This window comes from Rhinolophus sinicus, linkage group LG01 (genome assembly GCF_036562045.2).
Source record: "Rhinolophus sinicus isolate RSC01 linkage group LG01, ASM3656204v1, whole genome shotgun sequence".
NCBI classification, from domain to species: domain Eukaryota; kingdom Metazoa; phylum Chordata; class Mammalia; order Chiroptera; family Rhinolophidae; genus Rhinolophus; species Rhinolophus sinicus.
In genome coordinates, this window is record NC_133751.1 from 83,721,015 (window position 1) to 83,733,298 (window position 12,284).

Genomic DNA, 12,284 nt, shown 5'->3' on the forward strand with positions numbered 1-12,284 from the left:
TCAGAGGAAACATGATCTATGGAAGAGTCATAAAAAGATATTCCACCAGACAAAGATCTAGGAACTGACCCGGTTCCACTTAATAAGAGAGTCTAGGATGGCAGAGGAAAGCTAACTGTCTTCCAGAATACAGATGATATGTCTGAGGAACAAATTTTCCATTGTGAATTTCTAGTGAAGTGTAACTTTCTGATTTTCTCATATTCTTTGGAGAGGGTTGATTCACTGTCTTATTCTCATTTAATTTTTATATCAACCAGTTAGAAAATTGCCATAATAATAAACACAACAATTTTCAGTCATGTTTGGCTCTACCATTAGTTGAATCTGTAAACATCAGAGGAACATTTCACTTATTAGAATTGTAGACTCATCTCTAAAAGGAGGGCCAGCAGATGTCAGGTAATTTTTGTAAATATTTATGGGGTTGAGACTCAGGAGTAATCAAAAAGTTGCACAAGCATTTCAGGTAACTATAAGGTTACAAGTTGATAAACAATAAAATAAATCACTTTTCAGTCTATTTTGAGATCTCAAATTATATGCTGTTTCCTTTTCTGGAAGGAGATTACTTATGCTGAGGAATGTAAGAAACTCAGTTTACACATTTCCACAGGATGTTTTCCTCTAGCCAGAAATAAAAGAGGATTTTTCATCCAATTTGCAATCATCTTGGAAAGTTTTAAAATACTTAGATATGCAACTTGTCTCCCTTAGTTCTACCAGGCTGGTGAAAGAGGGGAAGCTGAAATACAAGTCAGGTCACACAGAATGAGAGACTCACTAAATTCCCTGACTAACCCAAGAGATATAGAGATAAAGGAGGATTTTCAGAAAAACTCACAGGTATTTCTAAACTATTTTGAAAGTTGTTTAGTCGCAATGAACAACTGACTATTTTCCATTCATGGTTACTTTTATGTATCAACCTGAATGGACATGGGGTAACTAGATTATAATTATTTCTTTGTATGTCTATGAGGTGTTTCCAGATGAGATTGGCATTTAAATCAGTGGACTCAGTAAAGTAGCTTGTCCTCCCCAATGTGGGTGTCATCCATCCATTGAAAGCCTAACTAGAACAGCAAACAGAAGCAGGAGGAATTCACCCTTATTACCTCCATCCTGCCCATTGAGCCAGGATATCAGTATTCAGGCCTTAGACTGGGACTTATACCACTGGCGCCCAGTTCTCATGCCTTCAGACTTGGACTGAAATTATGCTACTGACTTTCCTGGGTCTCCAGCTTGCAGACAGTATATCATGAAACTTCTCAGCCTCCCTAAATACATGAGCCAATTCCTCATAGTAAACAAACTTACAAACAAAGAACCTATCAGTTCTGTTTCTCTGGAGAAACATGACAAATGAAGTCATCATCCACCATTACCTCTTCTTAAAATTCCCACTTTTCCTGTCCACCTGGCAAATCCATACACATACTTTAAGGCTCAAGTTGATCTTCAACTTCTCACTGAATTCTGGGGAAAGAAAGCATCATTCCATTCACTGTGTTCCCACAGTACTTTGCCATAGCTCTTACTACCCGAAAATAAGCTCTCCCCGAAAATAAGACCCAGCTGAACCATCAGCTCTAATGCATCTTTTGGAGCAAAAATTACTATAAGACCTGATCTTATTTTAATATAAGACCAGGTCTATAATATAATATAATATAATATAATATAATATAATATAATATAATACCTAGTATAATATAATATAATATAATACCTAGTCTAATATAATATAATATAATATAATATAATATAATATAATATAATATAATACTGGGTCTTATATTAATTTTTGCTCCAAAAGACGCATTAGAGCTGATGGTCTGACTAAGTCGTATTTTCAGGGAAACACAGTATGTTTCACTATACCTATTATTTTCAGGGAAACACAGTATGTTTTACTATACCTATTAGTTTAAATATCACATCTCCCCACCTACAGCACTTACAGTGAGAGAAAAAAAATAGAGGTAAAGCAAAGGTAAGAGAAAAAAGGACAGTACCAGGAGCATCCCAAGATAGCATGAAGTTTGCTTCAATAATAAATATTAAAAAGGTTGAGAGAGCTTACATTTAACTTGCTGAAAAAAGCAAGACACCATTCAAGATCGAGTGTTTAATAAATACGCATACTTTGATGATGTTGCTATGAATCAAAACACTTCCCACTCTTTTCTTTGTTTGCTTTGGACACAAGAAACACAGAGAAAAGATAAAAAAAAAAGTCTTCAGCCAAAAACAATTAAGCATATTTAAAATTACTTAAATTCAAAATTTAGACTTAGTAAGATTAATGTAAAATAAATGCTTTAAAAACAGTATCTTTTTGTGATTTTGAATCACATCATGCCTATCAGCTCTTCCTCAGTTGCCTCTTGATTTCAGCAACCTACCATACTTATTTCATGAGTGAAAGAAGAATTCACTGGCACCTTACTACATCAAAAAGTAAAAAGTAATTGAGAACAACCAATAGAATAGAAGTCTCAGTAGGAGCAAAGGTCTTTGGGATGCTGGCTCTGTTGAGGGAACAAAGCTAGTGAGTAACCCAGTCAAGGACCAGCTTAGTAAATCAGTCAAGTTTTGCAATGTCAAGTACATGGATGCTGGAAGAGAGCAAAAATGGAGGCTAAATGCAGATTTTTTAACACAGAGCAGACAAGATAATACGAAGTCAGCTCAGCATTCCACAATTGAGGCCTGAGATATTTTCTGTCGGTAGACCAAGGTAAAAAGACAATTTCAGAGGGTGTTTACAAATGAGAACACAGAGCAGGAAGAAATCTCTTAGGTGACCTGGGAGAAATCTAAGCTTACTATTAAGTAACCAGTATCCTTCTTTCAGAGAAGGGCTGGTTAAACCACTATAAAAGAGTAGGAATGGGTCCCAAAATATATAATTTAATCATTACGAACAAACAGATTTGCCCCCAAACAGTTTTCTGATTGAAATATCCCATATCTATTTGATTTGGTCAAGACCATGTGATTTAGAACAGGACTACTTCTATAGACAAACGAGTTCTTGAACTTTAGGAGGAAAAGAATGTTAAAGAAAGATGAGTAGTAGGTACCGACATTCACATCTACAATCTCAGGCATTTATTGTGCAATATGAAATGGGCCAAGCAATCAGTTAGGTGCTTCCACATACTTCCTCTCTTTTTTCAATCTTCATAAAATCCTCATAAAGTGGTCCTCCATTTTACAGATGGGACAAATAAAGACCAGAAGATTTATTGAGTTCTCTAAGTTTACAGATCTAATAAGGAAAATATCTAGGATTCAAACTCACATGTAAAACTTATAAAATTTCATCAACACATGCTGAAAAAAGAAGCCAAACACACATCTATTTTGTATTCACATAAAATGAACCCTTGGTTACACTTTATTAGCATTTCCTTCATCTAGCATTGCCCACATATAACATCATAAACTTTAAGCCTGCTGGAAAATGTAATAAGGAAAAGAAGTTTTATCACATTTTAAATATTAAAAAGGAAGACAAAATTACTTTGATTTTTGATAAGTGATGAATTTGCTGCAAGCCAAACTCCTCCACAGGATTAGAAATTGATTTAGTCTTCCAAAATAACTGACCTTCAGTTAACCCATAAAGGTAAGCAAAAAATAAAATAGAAATGCCACAACACATCAAAATATGTTATAAAAGCTGGACCAAATATGGCACATTGGAAAAACATCTACTTGTGTAGAAATCTAAAATATTAACATATGTATTTTTTAGTTTTGTCTTTATTCTTACTGTAGTGAAGCCTTTATTTTTATCTTCATTCCCACTCTATTCAGAGCATGCTATCCTGATTCCTGTCTCTTGAGTACATCAAGCTCATTTCCACTTTGGCTTTTGCATTTGTTGCACTTGCTTGTATTCTTCCGCCAGTAATTAGTATGACTAATTCTTTTTCATCTGTCCTGTCTCAATTTAAATTTACATCCCATTTTAAATATTACTTCCTCAGAGATACTTCTACTGAACACCTTAACTAAAAGAGCACCCTCTCCCTCTAAACCTTACAAGCACATGAAATTAAATTATTCAATTATTTTTGTGTGTTTATTTTCCTCTTCCTGACACTGACATGCAAGCTTCCTGAGGGATATCAGTGTTTTTTGTTTTTGTTTTTGTTTTTGTTTTGTTTTTTCCCTATGTGACCAGGACCTAAAATCATGCATGGCACAGATTTATGAACTGACAGTAATACCAAAGTCATCATTTTCAAGATGATTCCTTTGTTTTTGTTTTTGTTTTACTTTTTTATGATAACTAATGGTTCTGGAAGTATTGCAACATATTGACAGTAGTTTCTTATTACCTCTATTTTGAAAATTTATAATAAACAGAAGTAAAAGCAGATTCTTAGAGAGAGGCTATATGTATCTTAGAAAAGAAATACTCAAGTTTGAAAGCCCATTAGTAACTCAAAATAAATCACAATTTTCATTTTATGTCCTCTGCTACACCACTAAAGATGAGAGCATGGTGTAGGTTCACAAATCAATCAAAAACAGCAGGTAGAATCAAGGAGAGAATAAAACAAAAACTGGGCCTGGTTTAGCCCTAAGAGTCCAAGATCTTGGGTGAAGTGGACACGGCAAATAAAACTAAAATCAGCAACATAAGATGGACAGCGCCAGTTTATCAAATCAAGATCAGATACACAGAGGTGAGAGTCAAACCAATACTAAATCCAGAAATGCAGACACACCCATGAGCAAAATGGGGAGAGGCACATTAACTAGAAATGCCACAACACATCAAAATATGTTATAAAAGCTGGACCAAATATGGCACATTGGAAAAACATCTACTTGTGTAGAAATCTAAACTATGATTTTATTAGGTGGGGTTTCTACCATAACCTGAGGCTACATCATCTGTTTGTTTAGGCCAGTTTCTCTATTTACAGTAGTTACAGTCTTCCTTCATTATTGCCTATTCTAGTTTCATTCATCATTTCCCGGCTAAAGCCCTATCTTTGATATTAAGCATTTCCAATAACTCCAACCCCTAGAATTCTCTTCCTTTTCTGAATACCTATTTTTATGTCTATAGTCAGTATCATCATGCCTGTCATTTAATTATATTTTCTAAATGAAAAGCACCTTGGATTTTTCCTTAAAAAGCTTCCTAGGACAGGGACTGTTTCTTTCGTATATCCTCCTGTGGAGACACAATGAAGAAATATTGATTGCAGAATTCCTATAAATGAAAGTATCCCTACTATCCATAATTATGCACAAAAATCTTTGAAATCTTTTACTGCTTTTGGAAATGCCAAGGACAGGTGGGTTCAAGGTAACTACTTCAAACTCAAGCAGATTAAAAGCTACCAAAAGAATGCTAACTCTGCAAGAACTTCAGACACCAGAAGTGAGACCAGTGACAATTGTACAGAGGGGGGAAAAAAAAAAGTGACTCATAGTTGTAAAACAACTGAAAAAAAAAGTGCCTTTAAGAGAGTTCAGTGTGAGAGTGGGTCGAAAAGGAAATTCAATGAAGTTTTTAAATACAGCTCAAATATCTGCTACAATCGGAAAGTAGGTACGAAATTAACATATGGGAAGAAGTAATTTGTGATATTACAGAGGTCTTTACAGTCTAGTAAGAAAGGATAGCAAAGGAAAGAAGATATTACATTAAAAAAAAAAGATAGTTAATTTTATCAATTATCCACTTTCAGTCCCCCCACCTACTTGCATTTAATGTTTGGCTATTAAAGTGAAACAGTAAATTTCACAATGCATGGAGTAAAAGTGTAGCAAGCTAGCAAGAGAATGCACAAAACATGTTGCTTTCATACAAAGCTGTGTACTTCGTCAATAAATATGATGTATGAGTAAACTGGACTCAATATGAATGCAGATAAAACTTATTCTTTTCACTGGGTAATTCTATAGCTGATACATACCTTGCTGAATGTTTATCATTTGAATGCTGAATACTGTTTTACTAAGGCTCCATGTATAAACAATAAATGCAATTGTTGCCTCTCATACTACTTTTCTCTTATTTCTGCTTTGGCTTTTCCAGGACTAAGATAAATGAATAGTAAAGACCCACCTTACAGTTCAGGAAACATGGTAAAGGAAGCATAAATCCCCACGATAGCATTGCTAACAATCTCTAAAAGAAGTAAATGGCCCATGGATCCTTTAAATGTTCTAAGTACAGCAGTTGAATGGATATGAGTCATACATTAAATGGGATCATTTGGAAGGATGAATGGATCTTTAAGGTGAAAGGGGTTTCTTGTCTAAAGCTGGCAGACAGAGGTATGCAAATAGCCTGCCTTTTACATTTTGTAATATTAAGATAGTTGTGAATGTGTCACAGCTCATTTCAATGTGAGCCCCCAGCCATTTACAAAATGAAATATTCAAATTCAACCCTCTCCTCAAGGGTCATGAAGCAAATTGACTTTGCATTGGTGGTCTCAGTAGAGCCAGAGATTTTTTTTATGGTAATTTCAATAGCAGAATTGGAGGCAAGAGAGATATAAAACTGAAGTAGTAAATTCTATACATCAATATCAGGAACACCAAATGCTTTTTTTTTTTTTAAATAAAGATGGAGCCAGACACTCTGTTATCCCAGAGTCCTTCTTCTTCCTCTTTATATATAAGGAATCTCAAGTCCTGTATCTTTTATACCTGCAAATTACCTTTGAAACACATTTGTTTTTCTCCTTCACTATTGGCGCTGCTATGTTTCATAGGACCAGTCTCTGTGCCTGAAAGACTATAACACTTAATTGGATTTCCTTTCTCAAGACTTGCTTGTTCCTTCTTGAATATCCCATGCCAAACATCAGCAGAATAGTATTTTTGCCCTCTGATCATGTCATTGTACAGCTCAAAACGTCTAGCGTTTCCTATTACATTGTGGAAAATCGACTCCTCAGCGTGGTATTAAAGAACTCCTTGAAATCTTAACCCTAATTACTCTCCAAATTCATCATTAGTCTATCATTAGTACACTGTGCTAATTATTCCAAGATCATTGCTATTGTTTTAATTCATCCTCATCCTTCTCCCTTTGATAATACCCTACTCCATCTTACTCTGTACCAATCTTTCAAAAGATTCCAACATAGAATTTACTTGGTCTGAAAAGACTTCCTAGTTCATGCAAGTCTGAGTAAGAAACTCTCCTATATGACCAGAAGGTACCTTTCCTTTATCATAGTGTTTATCATAAGTAGCATTGCTGTGTGGAAGATCCAATAAAGCAAGGTCATGTCTGTCTTGTTTATTGTGATATGCTAAAAACTTAATAGAGCCTGGATCAATCCAATCCATTTTGTTGAACTGAATTAGACTAAGGCAAAACAAAATGAGTAAACCTGATTCTGGAATTTTAAGGCAGACTTGCAGAGAAGGAAAAAAATATAAACAATGTAATTTCTACAATGCCCCTCTCTGAAGCATTCAATCCTACCCAACTTTGAAGCATCTAGGCACAGTTCAAAACATAAACTTGCAATGTCTTCTCAGACAGTTCAACTCAAAGTAATTTTTCCTTCCTCTGAACCACAATAATTATATTTTATATTGTGATCAACTTCTCTAGGATCATCTCAAGGCATGCCTGGTCATTTGTGGAACATTTATTTGGTCAACCAAAAAAGGAAGAAAGTCAACTTGGATTTGTTTTTATCTGAAGCTATATCACTGAGCCAACAAACTTGAGCCTCTCTGATTGCTCTCCCACTCTCTGAGAACAATGCCAAGTACTTTATAGCTAATGTAAACTTATTTTAGAGGTCAAATAATATCTCTCAATCCTTTTTGCACATTCAAATTATGTAGAAAACTCTAAGATGAACTGAATTCAAATCCTTATGTAGTAGGTCCAGACTTTTGCATTTTTTCAAAAGATCTCCAAGAATTCTGTGAAGGCTGCAAGCTACTGGGTTAGATGAGGGGTTAGTAAACTTTTCCCGTAAAGGATCAAATAGTAACTATTTTAGGCTTTGTGGATTATGTGGTTATCTGTCACAACTACTCAGCCCTACTGTTATAGCTTATGTGTAGTCATAGACAATACACAAACTAATGGTAGTAGCTATATGTTCCAATAAAGCTTTGTTTACAAAAGCATGCAGTGGATCAGATTCTGCACAGGTCATAGTTTGTGAACCTCTGAATTGGAAAATTCTGTATCTCTCACCAGCTAAATTAATTTATCTATATTGTTTTAGTTCCCATTTTGTTACTGATAAGACATTTGCCTGATTTGTGAAAAAAAATTAATTTGCCAAAAATAAGGCCTACTAAAATTTGACAGAGAATTTCTACAATGTGACTCAAACCATCATGGAGAATGTTCTGCCTATGAGTGTATTTATGATTTATGAAAATATGCTAAATTATCACAAATTTTATAGTCTCTTTTATTCAAAGAAACTGCACACTCTTTACACTTACCCTAATTGTTTATGGGGAAACAATATTAAAAGGAATGCCAGTGTTCTCAGATTTCCTTATGTATTCCAAATGACAACAGTAAAATACAGCTGTTGCTCCGATGGAAATGGCAATGAAAACTCAAGCAGAACTGAAACAGCCCATTACCTGCGAAATCATGTCCATACAGGCGTCTCAGAAGACTGATTTCAGCAACACCAATGGACTGTGAACTACATTGTTGTATTACAGCCCAGGTTCATAAAGTTTTATAACGCAGATAAGAAAAACACGATATAACGCTGCTGATGGGATACACAAATTCCAATTGCCTACAAGTTGTTACTGCCTATACGAAAAGAATTTGAAATTGGTTTCTAGGACTGAAATTTAATGATGACTGCTAAAGATTTACACGAGTTTCAAAGAAGTTCACTCAAGTTAACCATGATGTGAAATAAGCACTTTGCATACTTATTTTCATAATAATCAGTTATTTTCAACTTTTGGAAATTGTACAATAAAGCACATTGAGGTTAGATTTCATTTGATGTATTTCTGTAAGGACTGGGACAAAAATTACTCTAATATTATTAATCAGGCCTGAAAGAATTTGATATAAGTATTTTGTGAAGACAAGTGACCACTGAACTGCTTTAATAGAAACAACCTTAAAACGATGTATACCCAAGTGTGGACTATGACAAATGGAGTAGTTCTTATGACAGATTCCTGAGTCTGACCCAGATCTGAGAGACTGCCAACTGATTCCCTAGTGAATATTGTACATCAATATCTGAGAATCATAGCTTTAAAGAGAGTACGCTAATGTGCAAAGATTTAACTCAGTCACATAAAAAAAATTTATAATTCTTATTCTGTTATTAACTACTTGAGGGAACTTGGACAAGTCATTTAACCTACTAAGTACCTTACCACACTGAGATTTTATGAATTCAATCATATGATTTTACAGGAAATAAATAGAACATGTATTTATAAATGAATTGTCATTAGTAAGATGTATGAGTGGCTGGTGGGAAAACTAAGAAAGAATGAAAGTTAGCTTGCTTCAGGCACTGATTTGTATTTTATTTTTTAACTGAAGAGGTTAACAAACCATTTCACTTCTCCTTTTCTTTCTTTCAAAATTCTGAATATATTTAAACTGGTAAGTGTAATTTTACAAAATATGTAGGCTAGCATTTGCAAATGTACAACTCATAGAGTTAAACTACCATGTAGCCCAGTCACAGCATAAAGCGTCATCCCAGAAATGTCCATTTTAAAAGAAACTAAGAATAATTTAAAAGTAATTAAAATATGTACTGGTATTTGAAAGAAAATGAATACATGGTAAAATTTAACAAAATTCATATCCTATCAACATCAAATCTGTATCAAATGATACTTAGCAAATGCCATGGTCACCTTCTCACTTGCAATGTTTCTTCTCATCAATAACCTGGAATCTTTATTCAAAGAAGTTACAGTAGCAGATACAACAAGAAATAAATACTTCTTTAAAATGAAGAGGATATAAAATTCACTAATAATTTTATATCTTCCCTGTCCCGTGAGAATATCAGATTTCAGTTCTTACAGTGGATGACAGCTGCTTACTTTAAATCAGTTCATCTGGAAGGTTACTTTTATGATTTTAAGAAATATACTCAAACCATTATTTCTCTAGTTAGTAGACTGAGACATTCTGAATTTATTATTCCCTCATAAAAAAGAAGGTAGGATGGAATCCCTCAAGTTCCTTTGCACAATCCATGGATTTCTAATTATTTTCACATTCCCAATATTTATAAATTTGTATTTAATTCTTTAATCATAATTTTCACTTTTACTTGGCATTAGTTTTTTGTTAAACAGGCTCAGTGCTCACCACCAGTCCATTTATAATTCATCTTCATCGTTCCTAAACTCTACTTTGAGTCATCCCTGGATTTCATTATCAAGCTTGCCAGGTATATTCTTTTAATCAATGGGAATATAAATCTACCTTGAAACTTAGTCCTGGTGATATGAAACAATGGGAGAAAGGGAATCCTAGAGACAATTTATTGAACTATGAAAAGTGCCTGAAGGTAGCCAAGAGCTAAAAACAAATATCTGCCTAAACAGAAAGTTCCCTTCGTTTCTACACCAACAGCTACCAATGATGAAGGTGGACTGGAGGGAGGTTGGAGAGGGTTCACAAGTGATATAACTTTATGGGTTATAGAAATCAAAATATTTTTGGGGGGAAGGGGAAATGACAATAAATTTTAAAAAGTGAAAATGACATTGGATTACTTATGAGCGAAATTGGTTATTAAAAGTCAGTGAGTCCCAGTATCGAAAATTGCGAGGAAAAATTATTTCAAACCAGCATATCCCATCCAAAACATCAATCAAGCATACAGAGAAAATAAAAAGCATCTTCACATAAACAAGAAGTATTTAGCCATGACCACATGTTCCAGTAATAAATAAAAAAAAGCAAAAAACACTAAGCAGACCCTTGAATGCTGACACAGCCCCTCCTACAATTTAATGGAATAAAAATTAGCAAGCCTCCAGTTAGTAGTATTTATGATCTTAAGGTTTGTCCACTATGTGCAGTCTGCATTGACACAGCACTTTGAGCACAATTTGTGCCATAAACACTTACAAGAGTCCTATAATGTACCCTAATTCAAAAAGCTTCAAATATTTACCTCCTGTTTTTTAGAAGGCTAGAGAATGTGTTCCAGCCAAATGAAGGGTAAACCAAAAAAATAGAAAGAGAAAAGATTTAAGAAATAGGATATCTAGCAGAGAAGAGAAACTAAGGAAAATACCAGGATGACATTTGTTCTTTAGTTCTAGAGAACAGTTATTCCAGGTCAGAGCAGATGGGTGGAGGTCTAGGAGAAGAGGTTTTCAAGAAAATGAAATGGAACTGATAGATCATTTAATAAGTTGGAATGTTTGAACATATGATCATTGGTATTTACTAGGTTGTGTTGAAAAATTGAGGGAAAAGTTGATCATAGGTACATATAAAACAAATAAATGGAAAAATTAAATAATTATTAATCAAAGGAAAAACAAATAGGTGAATGAGATAATCAGAAGAGAGAAGGTTGAACACTGTAAAAGTGGTAACCCCTCAACATCTTAATAAGTAGTAAATAGATACTGCCTAAAATTAATATTTTCTAAAACTGCATACACTTACAAATGAGATTTAAAAGTGAATAATAGCAGTTATGGCTAAAGAGTTGGAAAATACTACCTCTGGGGATTGAATCTACAGGATTAGAGTAGTAGAGCAGGAGTTTGCTGTTTTTCTACATAAATGCTTTAAAACAATATAATAGTTCATCTATATTCACAATGTCACTTTGATTTTAAAAATTTTCCTGATACTGTACATGTTCCATAGAGAAGGATAAATCAACAGTTAAAAATTTGTAGAAGATTTTTTAAAAGTTGTGTGTAGTACTGTATATCATTTACAGATTTTTCAACTTATTGAATTCAAAACTTACACATTTTAAATGAGAAGCATGTTCATCGATTCCTATTGGCCTTTCTACCCTCACTACATATGATTTTTAATTCCTTTAAAATGACATAATTTTCATAGAGAAAATGTGAACATAATTTTTTCATTTTGCCATAGGAAAGATAATATGAGAAAACTTTTCAAAGGCAAAAAAACAATCAGTACTGGAATGAATTAAGCTCTTGAAAATATCTAATTTCTGAATTAAAATTCTGGATCAAAGAAAACTTTCTTTAAAGAAAATATTTGTGATTTTTATTCTATTATTATTGTATAATAATTTAGAAATATT